This window comes from Pleurodeles waltl, chromosome 4_1, assembly GCF_031143425.1.
Source record: "Pleurodeles waltl isolate 20211129_DDA chromosome 4_1, aPleWal1.hap1.20221129, whole genome shotgun sequence".
NCBI lineage: Eukaryota > Metazoa > Chordata > Amphibia > Caudata > Salamandridae > Pleurodeles > Pleurodeles waltl.
Genome location: NC_090442.1, coordinates 64,268,732 through 64,282,590, shown reverse-complemented (window position 1 = coordinate 64,282,590; position 13,859 = coordinate 64,268,732). Strand labels below are relative to the sequence as shown.

The 13,859-nt window shown below is 52.4% G+C and overlaps 1 long non-coding RNA gene across 1 annotated transcript in view; it reads left to right on the top strand.

Annotated features, from left to right (window-relative positions):
• The window catches only part of LOC138287403 (uncharacterized), a 664,150-nt gene that overhangs the window by 335,958 nt on the left and 314,333 nt on the right, over positions 1–13,859 (top strand). The window lies entirely within an intron of this gene.

Here is a 13,859-nt window from a genome sequence, read left to right as displayed (position 1 = left end):
GCCCAACAATGAGCGTTCGGAGGAGGTCAATGACCTCCTCACTGAGGGCAGCGGGGGTAACAGGGGCAGGGCCTGAGGTGCCTGGGGCGAAGGAGATGCCCGGCTTCCTGGCAGAGCGGGCACGGGGCGAACGCTGAGGGGCTGCTGGGAGGGCGGAGATGGTGCGCTGGGTGGCGGCTGTACCTGTAATGGCGGGGGGCACGGATGGTGCCACCCCCGCAAGGGAGCCCCCTTCCGAGGACGTGTCCGTGTCGCTGCAGGGTCCAGTCGTCCCCGTCGTGGAGCTCCCCTCGCCCTCCGTCTCACTGGTCCAGTCTGACTCTGTGGCATGGCCCTCCTGGGCCATGTGAGATGCAGCTCCCTCCTGCCCCGATGCCACTTCTCCTCCGCCTGATGATGCTGATGCACACAAGCACAGAAAGACAAACAAAAAGGGGGGGGGAGAGAGAAATAAAGGGATATTGAGTACATGGATCTCCGGTACAGTTAGCGGACATGACAGACACAGATGTCCCCTGCACTAAGTTGCGCACTTGGGGTACGCTACGCATTCCGTGGAACATGGCCTACACGCCTAGAGTTGACAACTGCACCCATGGATGACACGGCCCAGGGATGGCTGTACTGACAAACTACTGAGGGTGGTGGCTGGGGACACAGGGGCTTACGGGGGTGCCCAGCCTACAGATATCGCCCTGGCCTAGGGGGACCCCCAGCCCTCCTCCCCCACCCAGACACCTCCACTGCGCGACAACAGAGTAGATAATGCTTGTACTCACCCCCTTGTGTCTGCTGTGCTGCCCTCACGCGCCCATCCAATTCAGGGTAGGCCACCGCCAGGATCCGGAACATCAGGGGGCTCAGTTGACGGCAGGCACCCCGCCTACGTTGGGAGGCCATCCCCAGCAGAGACTCGGCGGTCTTCTTGGTCCCGCGGCGGATGTCCTCCCACCTCTTGCGGCAGTGGGTGCCCCGTCGATGGTGAACCCCCAGGGCCCGGACTTCCTTGGCGATGGCACGCCAAATCCCGATCTTCTCATGGGCGCGGACCTATGTGACACGTACAGGGAGGGAGAAATACCACGTTCAAGTTTCTCAGCATTTTCCTTTCCAGTGGCCCAACGCCCCCCATCCCCGCCAGGCCCCCCGCCATGCCCAACATGCCCCCCATCCCCGCCAGGCCCCCCGCCATGCCCCCCGCCATGCCCAACATGCCCCCCATCCCCGCCATGCCCCCCGCCATGCCCAACATGCCCCCCATCCCCGCCAGGCCCCCCGCCATGCCCAACATGCCCCCCATCCCCGCCAGGCCCCCCGCCATGCCCAACATGCCCCCCATCCCCGCCAGGCCCCCCGCCATGCCCAACATGCCCCCCATCCCCGCCAGGCCCCCCGCCATGCCCAACATGCCCCCCATCCCCGCCATGCCCCCCGCCATGCCCAACATGCCCCCCCTCCCCGCCAGGCCCCCCGCCATGCCCAACATGCCCCCCATCCCCGCCAGGCCCCCAAGCCAGCCAGTGGCCCCAAATCCATATTGAATTAAACTCACTTGTTGGTCTGGAGGACCGTAGAGTAGCGCATACTGGGGGAGGACCCCATCCACAAGTTTCTCCAACTCCTCTCCAGTGAAGGCAGGGGCCCTTTCCCCAGTCGCAGCAGCCATTGTCCCTTCCAGACCGAGGTCACAGCAACACTTGCAGTATAGGTCCTCTCCTGTGAAAGTTCAAGTCGCAAGTGGATAAGTAGATAGAAAATGGCGGTCACGTCCGCGGCGGTGCGTACCGCGGCGGTGCGTCCCGCCACCGCCGGCGACCTTCGCCATTGGCTCCTGAAACCCATAGGCTTCAATGTTAACCAATGCGGCTTCGCGCCGCGGTCTTCGCCCGCCGCCCGCCGCGGTGTGCCACGCCAGCGCATTGACCTCACATCCCATTGTCACACTTCACAGGTCAGGCAGCCGCCATTTCCAGGGCCCACATGGCTCAATTTCAACTGCGTCACACAGGCCTAGGCCTTGCATAGCCACTCCGACACGCCATTCCCTGCATAGAGAATCGTATACTGTGCTAGCTGTGAGTACGTACCTGTGGGTTGCTTGACTGTGTGCTCCATGTTGTCCTTCCTAGGCACCGTCCGCTGGGTTGGGCGAGGAGACGGATGAATCCTCCCGTGTACCGACCGCTGGTGGACCTGTCGACAATGGAAGAACGCCACATTATCCTGACCTACCGTTTTAACCGTGCCACTATCCATGAACTGTGTGCCCAGCTGGAGCCCGACCTGATGTCCCCCATCCGCCAACCCACAGGGATTCCCCCTCTGGTGCAGGTCATGTCAGTACTACATTTCTTGGCAAGTGGGTCATTTCAGACAACCGTGGGAATTGCTTCCGGGATGTCTCAGCCCATGTTTTCGAAGGTGTTATCCAGAGTGTTGTCTGCCCTGATGAAATCCGTGAGGAACTACATCATTTTCCCTGAGGTGGGCGAATTGGCTACAGTGAAGGGTGATTTCTACGCCCTTGGACATATTCCCAACGTAATTGGTGCCATTGATGGGACCCATGTGGCTTTGGTTCCCCCAAGAGACAGGGAGCAGGTGTACAGGAACAGAAAAAATTACCATTCAATGAACATCCAGGTGGTGTGTTTGGCTGACCAGTACATCTCGCATGTAAATGCCAAATTCCCAGGGTCAGTGCATGACGCCTACATCCTCAGGAATAGCAGCATCCCTTACGTGATGGAACAGCTACAGAGACACCGTGTATGGCTAGTGGGGGACTCTGGGTACCCCAACCTGTCGAGGCTACTGACCCCAGTAAGGAATCCCCGGACCAGGGCAGAGGAACGGTACAATGAGGCCCATGGGCGTACTAGGAGGGTGATCGAACGCAACTTTGGCCTCCTAAAGGCCAGGTTTCGCTGCCTGCATATGACAGGTGGATCCCTAATGTACTCACCTAAGAAGGTGTGTCACATCATCGTGGCCTGCTGCATGCTTCACAACCTGGCTTTGCGCCGCCAGGTGCCTTTCCTGCAGGAGGATGGTCGAGACGGTGGTGTTGTGGCAGCGGTGGAACCTGAGGAGAGTGACGAGGAGGAAGACGACGGGGCTGAAACAGACAACAGGGACAGAATCATTGAACAGTACTTCCAATAGGACACAGGTAACATTTCAAAGATAATTTAGTAAATGTTAACTACTCTCCAGCATCTCTGCTGCCTGTCTATTTGCCCCAGTGTATGATGACTGAGTTTTGGCTTTTCCCTCCCTATTTCAGATCTGGGGTCCCCACTACGAGTCCTGTGCTTTGTTTCCCCATGGACTACAGCTTTGTGGCAGCTGTTTGTTGACTTCACCATGTACAAGGACATATTTGCACTGTCATGTCAATTACAATCTATTGAAATCACAGCCAGACTCCTGATATTTTGGTGCAAAATAGGTGTTTATTGAAGTGCTCAAAATGGGATGGGTGGTTTCAAGTGGGTGGGGGCTATGGTGAAGGAATGTCCATGGCAGAGTCCAGAGTAACAGTCACACAGGTGCATTGTCCAGAGGCCTGTGGAGAGATGGAGCATGGGCAGTTCAAGGATGGACAGGGTGACAATGTGGGACAGTGGGATGACATCAGGTGGTATCCTTTGCTGGCGGGGGTCTTGACATCCTACTCTGTCTTCTTGCGAGATCTCAGGGCCCTCTTGCGGGGTGGTTCTTCTCCTGCAGGAGGTGGGGGTCTGGTGGGCTGCTGCTGTGCGGGGGCCTCCTGTCCACTAGCGCCGGCGGAGGTGGATGGCTGTTCTTGGTCCAGGCTAGTGGCAGGGGCCCTTGGGTGTTGTTCAGTGTCCGCCCTGCTGTTTACGAGGTCCTGCAGCAGCCCTACCATGGTAACCAGGGTGGTGTTGATGGCTCTGATGTCCTCCCTGTACCCCCGATAGTGTTCCTCCTGCAGCACCTGGATCTCCTGGAACCGGGCCAGTACCGTCGCCATCGTCTCCTGGGAGCGGTTGTATGCTCCCATGATGGTGGTGAGGACCTCGTGGAGAGTGGGTTCCCTGGGCCTCTCCTCCCCCCCCTGTCGCACAGCTGCCCGCCGAGTTGCCCTGTTTCCCTGGGCCTCTGCCCCCTGGCCGGTGTGCCCACTACCACTGCCCCCAGGTCCCTGTTGTTGTTGGGGTGGTGGGTTATCCTGGGTGCCCTGTAGTGGTAGACACACCGCAGATTGACGCGCCCTGGAGACAGAGGCATGGGCCCGCTGGGTGGGAGCTGTGCTGGTGTTCCCAGAGGGGTTTGGGTCTGTAGTGGCCTGGGCCTGTGTGAGGGGAACCGACTGTCCAGAGGTCCCCGATGGTCCGGGCTGGTCATCGGTGTCCAGGTCGACAGAGCTGCTGTCATCGCTGACGGCCTCTTGGGTGGGGGGTGTGGATAATTCTGGCCCCTCCGCCGCGGTGTGTTGACGGTCGGGTCCTGCAGGGGTATAGAGGTATGGTTATAGTTTAAATGTGTCGCATATGGGTGTATCTGTGGGTTCTCGTGTCCCCAAGTGCTGGCATTCGTGTGTGGGGGCTTTGGTGAGGGTGGCTTGTGGGGGGGATGTGTATATGCATTGGGCATGCTTTGGTGATGGGTGTCCATGCTTAGTGGACGCATGCAGGCCTAGGTTTTGGGATGTGTGGGTTGTGATGGTGAGACATTGGCGGGGAATAGGTGTGCTGGGGGTGGGGGTGAGGATGGTGGTGGGGGTGAGGATGGTGGTGGGGGTGAGGATGGTGGTGGGGGTGAGGGTGGGGGTGAGGATGGGGGTGGGGGTGAGGGTGGGGTTCGAGGATGGGGGTGAGGGTTGGGGTCTGATTTGGCATGCAGGTGGGGGGGAAGCAGTATTGAAGCTTCAACTTACCAGTATCCATTCCTCCGCCGACTCCTGCGAGGCCGTCAGGATGCAGGATGTTCAAGACTTCCTCCTCCCATGATGGGAATTGTGGGGGTTGAGGTGGGGGTCCTCCGCCAGTCTTCTGCACGGCGATGTTGTGCCTGGATACCATGGAACGCACCTTCCCCCGTAGGTCGTTCCATCGCTTCCTGATGTCTTCCCGATTTCTGGGGTGCTGTCCCACTGCGTTCACCCTGTCGACAATCCTCTGCCATAGCTCCGTCCTCCGGGCAATGCTGGTGTATTGTATCTGTGTGCCGAACAGCTGGGGCTCTACCCGAACGATTTCCTCCACCATGACCCTGAGTTCTTCGTCTGTGAAGCGGGGTTGTCTTTGGGGTGCCATGGGGTGGTGTGTATGATGTGTGGGGTGGAGTATGTGTATTTAAGTGAGTTGAGTGTGGTGGTGTGTGTTGTTTTGTGTGTGGATAGTGTGTGGGTGATGGTGTTGAGTGGCTGTGGCTGTTATGTTTTGGATGCTGGTGTCTCGCTCTTGCCTTCTTTCCGAATTTTTAAGCGTAGGGGTTTGTGGGTGATGTGGGTGTGTGTTTTATATTGTATTGTGTGTGTGGGAGTGGTGTGTGTATGTGTATCAGGTGTGTGGGATTCAAATCGTCCAATGTGGCTGAGTTTTGTTCGTTTGTGTGTATTCTGACCGCGCCGGTGTGTCCCGCCAATGGAATACCGCGTTTGAATGACCGCCGCGTGGATTCGTGGGTCGTAATGGGATGGGCGTATTTCTGTTGGCGTGGCGGTGGAGGTTTGGTCACCTCCACCTTTCCGCCGACCGCTGGTCTGGCGGTCTGTTGTGGCGGTCGGATTTTCGGAGGTTTGCCTTCTGCGGGTCAGAATGACCGTGGCGGGTTTCCGCGACCGCGGCGGGATTATGGAGGATTTCTGACCGGCGGTAGGCGCCTTTTACCGCCGAGGTCAGAATGACCACCAAAGTCTTCCTTTCTTGTTCTAATTGGTTTATCCAGATCTTTGCCTGCACCCTAATTAAAGTTTGTTAAAACATTATTAGCAGTGGCAACTGCCACTGAACGGGGGTGGCGGGACTGGACAGGGCATAACGGGGTGGATTAAAAAAACCTTCAAGAGGAGACTCGTTCGTCTCCCCCGTCCTCTTTCTCTTCCCAGCTGCACAGGCTCCCAGCCAATCATGATGCTGCTGTCACAAGTCTGCATCGTGACTGGTCTGAGAGGCCTGCTTCGCTCCTAGGACTGGAAATGGGAGCCTGGGCACGTTCTCCACTCGGCTGTGCAATACAGCAGGGTAGAGAACATACAAAGTGTGCATGTCTGTTTGGCCGGCTCGATTCGGCGGGCCAAGCAGACAAGCACACTTATTGTGGTGCATAGCCCTCCTCCGACCCCCTCCCTCTAGCCCAGCCCACCCCACCCCTTACGACAAGGAAAAATAAAATGATAATAAGGTAGTGTATGTTATTATTATTTTATTTTTGGAAAATTCAGCGGGTGACGATCCCCTGTCTAGCAGCCCCCTGTGGTTATTAGCAACCAAATCTGAAATGAGACTATAAACATACAGGTCATCATTATGAACATGGCGGTCCAGACCACCATGCCGGTGGTGTTGGAAATTACCGCCACCGGCATGGCGGTCGGAATGCCACATTCTGAACGCAGGGAGACTGCCACAGGCGGCCCTCTGCAACCGCCGCGAGGCACCCTGACGATGGCGGTAGCCTGACAGTGGCGGGCAGCGCTGCAAACAGCGCTGCCTGCCGGATAAAGAACCTGTGTTCCCCCGCCAGGGAAAGGCTGGCGGAAGGGGTGCTCAGGGGCCCCCGTGCACAGCTCCGTCGCGCATGTCACTGCCCGATTTACGGGAAGTAATATGCGCGACGGGTGGTGCTGACGCCATCGGTAATGTCTAGGCCAGCATTCCGTTGGGCCGGCTGGCGGAAACACTGTTTCATTGGAATGTGCATTATTGGGCCGGCGGGGTCTTCAACACGCTGGCGGTCTGTGGTTAGACCGCCAGCATGAACACGGTGAGGAATCCCGCCGTGTTCATAATGACCCCCATAGTAATTAGTGACCACTTCACTGCTTTTCTATCCTCCCAGGAGCACAGCCCTACTCTTCATATGAATAAGCTCATTGGTGTACAATTGTAGAGGTACTTAGGAAGTGGAGGAACGCCAGAGGCGAAGGTCCATGTGGTACTGCAACTGAGGGGCAACAGAAAGGCCAAACTGTGGCTCAGTATCAGATAACAGTGAGTGTGAGAAGACATTTTGCTAAGTAAACTAGCAGTCAACAAGTTACTTTCTAGCAGAAATGTAATGTCCCTCATTTACCTCTGCTTTGTATGTAAAATACTATGGGCCTGATTCCAACTTTGGAGGACGGTGTTAAACCGTCCCAAAAGTGGCGGATATACCACCTACCGTATTACGAGTCCATTATATCCTATGGAACTCGTAATACGGTAGGTGGTATATCCGTCACTTTTGGGACGGTTTAACACCGTCCTCCAAAGTTGGAATCAGGCCCTATGTCTGCTTTGGGTGTACAAATGCTAAGATACAAGATTTGTTGTGCTGTGCATTGGACTGATAAGACTTTAAAACATGCAATCATACTGCCCTAAATTAAAGGGGTTTTGAGGGTGACCCATTCTGAGCCCTCCCTTGCCTTCCTGAGATCAATCAAGGATTTCTAAAGTGAGGCAAATCATGCATCATGGTCTCAAGGCGCCAAAAAAGCAAGTAGACAACAGGAGCAAGAGCGATACAGCAGCATGGGGAGAGCTGGGCCTGGGACCTGCTCAATGGGGTTGCGCTGAGGTCTCCTTTAAGTAGGTCCTGGGAGGAGGGAGAGGTGGTGGGCAGGAGTGGCCGATGGCGGGAAATAACAGGTGGCACGCAGAAGCGGCAAGGGAAAATTAAGGATAGAACAGCAAAAATGAGGGACAAGCAAAGGAGAAGGCACACAATAATTGGGGGAAAAACAAAGAGAAAGCAGAAAAAAATTGGGAAAAGCAAGAAGGCACGGTAAAAAGGGAAAAAAACAAGGAGAAAAGAGTGAAAACGAGGGAAAAGCAATGAGAAGGCACACATAAACTGGGGGGAAAGCAAGGTGAAAGCATTAAGAACTAGGGAATAGCAATGAGAATGCACACAAAAAAGGGGAAAAGGCAAGGAGAAAGCAGTGGGAACAAGGGAAAAGCAAGGAGAAGGCACACAAAAACAGGGGAAAAAGCAAGGAGAAGACAGGAGTAAGAGCGATGCAGCAGCACCAGGAGAATTTGGCCTGGGACCTGCCTAGGATGTGCACAGGTTTACCTATCTTTCCATAGCAGTGGAGTTCCATGATGGCTCTGCAGGACTGTGGTGTATTCAGGAGCTGTCCAGTTGTAAAACCTGCGGGTCCAGAGGTACCAATTTCCAGGGGCCACGGGGATGTTCAGTCTGAAGGTAGTGACTGGTGATAGCTACTCTTAGGAGTAGGCCTCACCTCACGTCTTCTGTGCAGCAGACGCTCTCTGGCCCTTCTTTCTCACCAGAAAAGAAGGTGGATCTCCACGCCCTCCCCTCATATGGCCCTACATTACTTCTGTGTTTCAGGGGTGACTTGCAACGATCCGCCAGTTATGCAGAAGTTGTCCAATTGGGAACTGTTAGAAATGGGGTCTTTAGTTGGCAGTCAGGTTACCCCCTGTTCAAGCAAGGGCCCTCACTCTAGTCAGGGTAAAGGAGAATCACACTCAGTTAACCCCCGCTCACTCCCATGGTAGCTTGGCACGAGCAGGCAGGCTTAACTTCAGGGACCAGGTGTAAAGTATTTGTACCAACACACACAGTAATATCATAAAAACACCACAAATAGACTCAACACAGGTCTAGAAAAATAGCCAATACTTATCTGAACAAAACAAGACCACAACGTCAAAAATCCGACATACACAAGTTGTGAATTTTTAAAGATTAAACTTAAAAATAGCGCTTAGAAACACAAAATGCTTCAATGAGGTGTTAACACGGCGTTGTGACGAAGACATTCCCAATAATCTGACACCAACGGCGCCGGGCACGGAGTCACGCAGACCACAGTACCTTAGTAAAGTGTGAAAACAAGCTGGTGCGCGAAGTCGAGGATCGCGGCGTCACTGGATCCGAGGCGGCGTCAGTTCCGGTGCTGCGGAGCAATGGAGCAGAGGCATCACGTAGCGGCATCGGGTCTTTGCTGCAGAGTGGTGGAGGTGAGGCGGCGGCAGTGCGAAGCATTGAATCTGTGCACTTCGGGTGAAGTCAATATCCGGCAGTCACGACGTGGTGTGGTGACTTCCACAGAGTCGCGGACTTCAGCGGGCTGCAGCGATATCAGGCCTCTGAGGGTCGTCACACTCCAGCGAGGACCACGGAGTCGGGTGCAGGCGGCGTCACAGGATTCAGCAGCGGCGCCGGTCCGGAGTCGTCCAAAGTAGTTTTTCTTGGATTTTCACCAGCTTCTCCTTTCAAGGGCCCAGGGGCTGGATAGGGCACCACTTGTCAGGGCAGGAGTCTCAGCAGAGAGTCCAGGTGCTGGTGGGGGAAGTCTTTGATGGCCCTGAGACTTCAGAACAGGGGGAAAGCTCAGTCCAAACCCTTGGAGATTCTTCTGAAGCAGGAATATACCACAAAGTCCAGTCTTTGTCCCCTTCCCCAGGCAGAAGGAGCAACTGCAGGATAGCTCCACAAAGCACAGTCACAGGCAGGGCAGCACTTCTCCTCAGCTCTTTAGTTCTTCTCCTTGGCCGAGGTTACTTTTGATTCCAGAAGTGATCTGATCTTCAGGGGTTTTTGGGGCTCTTCTTATACCCCTTTCTGCCTTTGAAGTAGGCCTACTTCAAAGCAAAGTCTCTCTTGTACGTAAGATCCTGCCTTGTCCAGGCCAGGCCCCAGATATACACCAGGGGGTCGGAGACTGTATTGTGTGAAGGCAGGCACAGCCAACTTCTCCCCTTCCTCCTAGCACAGATGGCTCATCAGGATTTCCAGGCTACACCCTAGCTCCCTTTGTGTCACTGTCTAGTGAGAGGTGCAACCAGCCCAACCGTCAAACTGACCAAGACAGGGAATCCACAAACAGGCAGAGTCACAGAATGGTTTAAGCAAGAAAATGCCTTCTTTCTCTTTCTAAAAGTGGTATTTTCAAACACACAATCTAAAAATCAACTTCACTAAAAGACGTATTTTTCAATTGTGAGCTCAGAGACCCTAAACTCCACATTTCTAGCGGCTCCCTAAGGGAATCTGCACTTTAATAATATTTAAAGGCAGCCCCCATGTTAACCTATGAGAGAGATAGGCCTTGCAACAGTGAAAACTGAATTTGGCAGTATTTCACTGTTAGGACATGTAAAACACATAAGTACATGTCCCACCTTTTACATAAACTGCACCCTGCCCAGGGGCCTACATTAGGGGTGCCTTAACATGTAAAACAAAGGAGGGTTTAAGCCTGGAAAGTGGTCACAATTGGCAAGTCGAATTGGCAGTTTAAAACTACACTCAAAGACATTGCAGTGGCAGGGCTGAGACATGTTTACAGGGCTACTAACGTGGGTGGCACAGCCAGTGCTGCAGGCCCGCTAGCAGCATTTGATTTACAGGCCATGGGCACTGTACTACGGACTTACTATTAAATCAAATATGCCAATCAGGGAAAGCCAATTACACATACATTTTACATAGGAGCACTTGCACTTTAGCACTGGATAGCAGTGGTAAAGTGCCCAGAGTGACAAAAACAGCAAAAACAGAGTCCAGCATACATCAACAACCTAGGAAACAGAGGCAAAAAGTTAGGGGAGACCACGCCAAGGATGCCAGGTCTAGCAGAAACCACTTCAGATCCCATTCAATGATGGGTACAATCCTAGCATGTAGGTACTTTCTTCCAGGGGCAGTGGCCAGACTCCAAGGGGCAGATCTACCATTCTTCCCAGCAATGCAGCGCAGCAGGCAAAGAATCTGTGCTGCTTTGCACAAGAAGGAGAGAGCAGGAGCGCACCATATCTGCAGAGATGTGGCTCTCTCCTCCCCTTTCCCTAGCGCCGGCTCTGATTTCAGCTGCGGTGCGCCACGCACACACCTTTGCACCATAGTGCAAGGGTGTGCATGTGAGTCTAGCATAGGTTTATGCTGGAAGTGTACTATTCCAGATCAAAATACTAGGCCTAGACAACTTCTAAAACTTTTCCTACTTTGTATGTGTGCTGCACAGTGCAGCAAACATGCAAAGTAGGAAAAGAAAAAAAGAAATGACACAATTTCTCCTCTAATGCTTGGTTTTAAAAGGCGTTAACTTTTTATGCAAAACCCTGTGTCACATTTTTGGTAGATGGGGTTTTGTGTCAAAAAAGGTGGGTGGTTGATATCCTTGATGCTTGACTCCCACTGAAATCCTCCACCGAGTTGTTGATAAATGATGGGTCTTATATTGTTATACGCTGTGTGGTACAATGGCTGTCTTACTGTTCAATAACAAGATTTTTTTTTAAAGGTGGGTGGTTGCATGGAACGCCCCCTTGACACAAAGTAATGCAAAGCAAAGCCTTGCACTCCTTTGAGTTACTTTTAGTCATTTTCCAGTACAAAACAAGTTTTGCGCTGGAAAGTAAATAATATAAAAACCATTTTGGAATGGTTCGCGTTACTTTCATCTGCCCCCTAGACTCCTGCGGCCCTGCCCTCACCCAGGAATAGAAGTAATCACTAGTTCTATGTGATTCAAGAGCCCCAGCCCTTCCAGGAACTCCCATGGGGGCAGCAGCTGGGAGATCGTGTAATTTCAGTGGCCCTGTGTCTACAACACGAAGTGCTCTCGAGAGTGTTTACAACCGGTACATTTCTCAGAAAATGGAAGGTGATAGCATGAAATTTAAAATGGAACTAGGAACACTTTGTCCAATTAAACCGAGCGCGTAGCTTATACGGCGCCTATTAAAACCACATTACAAGCCCTTCACGCCTTAAAGATGTGTAAACATGTTCCTGACCTCTGAGATGTATTGACCGTGCTTGCATCAGAATGCTTTTCACCCTTGCAGCGTGAGTGCAAACACATTTGTACCGACCGAGGTGGAAAGAAATTCAAATGTCAATGTGTGCATGACTTCAGGCTTGCTGGTCACAAATGGTGCAAACTTCCCCAATAAAAAGTGTCTGGATTACAGGTGTGTGCTTGGTCAGTATCAGCACGTGCCTTAAGCCCTATATGATTCGCCTTAATGCGAATAATACAGTGCTTAATTTGTCAAAAAATAAAATAAAATAAGTGCGAAAAACAAAATCTCTGTAGGTCACCGCCCACTCTCTTTGCCAGCCCCCCTTACATCAACAGCTGCCCCCCACTAAAGGAAGGGGCGCCCCCCATGAAGTGGTCCAGTTAGGGGCAGGACCTGGGGTCTCATGGCTAAATTTGAGCCTCGAATCCTGTGGCAGTAGCTGGGAAAACAGACGAAATGTGTAGATATCTCTAGTTAAGGGTGCGGGAGGACCCCTGCAGGTCACCTGCAGGAGAGAGAGTGGACAGGAGGGATGGCTGTTGGTCAGTCAGTCCATGACCCAACACCACAGAGCTGTGGCAGGCTGTGGTACCAGCCTTGTGAGCCACGGTAAGGGGCAAACAGCTGAACTTCATCTCTTACTTCTTCACATAGAAGTTAGATATGTGGCAGCTAGATATGTTCCAACACTCTGTGAAACTGAACAATATCCAGCAAGTCATTTATTGCAAAAACTTTTATAAACAGCTGAATACAAGTAACTTTCAAACGTTGTGTGCACAGCCAGTACGTCTCGCCTGTGCTATTGGCTTTGGCAATGTGTTTTAATCGTGTTGTACACAAGTGTGGCTGCTGTTCATCATGGCTAAATGTTAGTGGTTGGAGTGTTGAAGGTGGGAGAGCAGTGTCGTAGAGTGGAGTAGGGTGTTGTGGAGTAGAGTGTCATGGATTGGAGTGGTGTAGAGTGGCATAGATTGGCACAGAATGTAGTGTCATACAGTGGAGTTTTGTATAATGGAGTGTCATAGTCCGGGGTCGGGTGGAGTGGATTATAGTGGAATGGATCAGAGTGAAGTGGAGTGAGTTAGAGTAGATTAGAGTGGAGTGGATTGGAGTGAACTAGAGTGGAGTGGATTAGAGTGGATTGGATTCAAGTGAATTAGAGTGGAGTGGATTAGAGTGGGGTGGATTAGAGAGGAGTGAATTACAATAGATTAAAGTGGATTAGAGTGGATTGTATTAGAGTGAATTGGTGTAAATTGGAGTGCAGTGGTTTAGTGTGGATGGAAGTGAATGTGTGAATTTGAGTGGAGTGGACTGGAGTGGAGTAGAGTGGAGTGGATAGGAGTGTATGAGAGTGGAATGGATTAGAGTGGAGTGGGCTGGAGTGGATTGAATTAGAGTGGATTGGAGTGGATTGGTGTGGATTGGAGTGCAGTGGATTACAGTGGATGGAAGTGAGTAAATGTGAATTAGAGTGGATTGGAGTGGATTAGAGTGAAACATGAATGTGATTTTGTGTAATGTAACTTGTGCTCATTCAAAGCACTCCAATACCTTTGGATCGGTTCAAGTTTGCACTATAAACTCATTTGTGAACAACGAAGAAATAGTACCACAATAGCGTAAGCAGCGGACAGACATTAATTAAGAGAAATCAATATGTACATCGTCCATGCGAGGCACAAAGAAGGAAAGTGACGCAGAAACTGACTCCTGGAAAGCTCTGCTGAATTAGAAGGCAGTTAAAAAGAGTGCTAATGATGCGAAGAATGGTAAGTAAGGGGCAGGCTAAATGCCCTTCTTAAGGATTTTTTTTTTTAGATACAATGGGTTGCCAAGCAACTACTGCGCATGAATACAGCCTGCGAACTTGTCCTATTGATTGTGTGATACAAGACC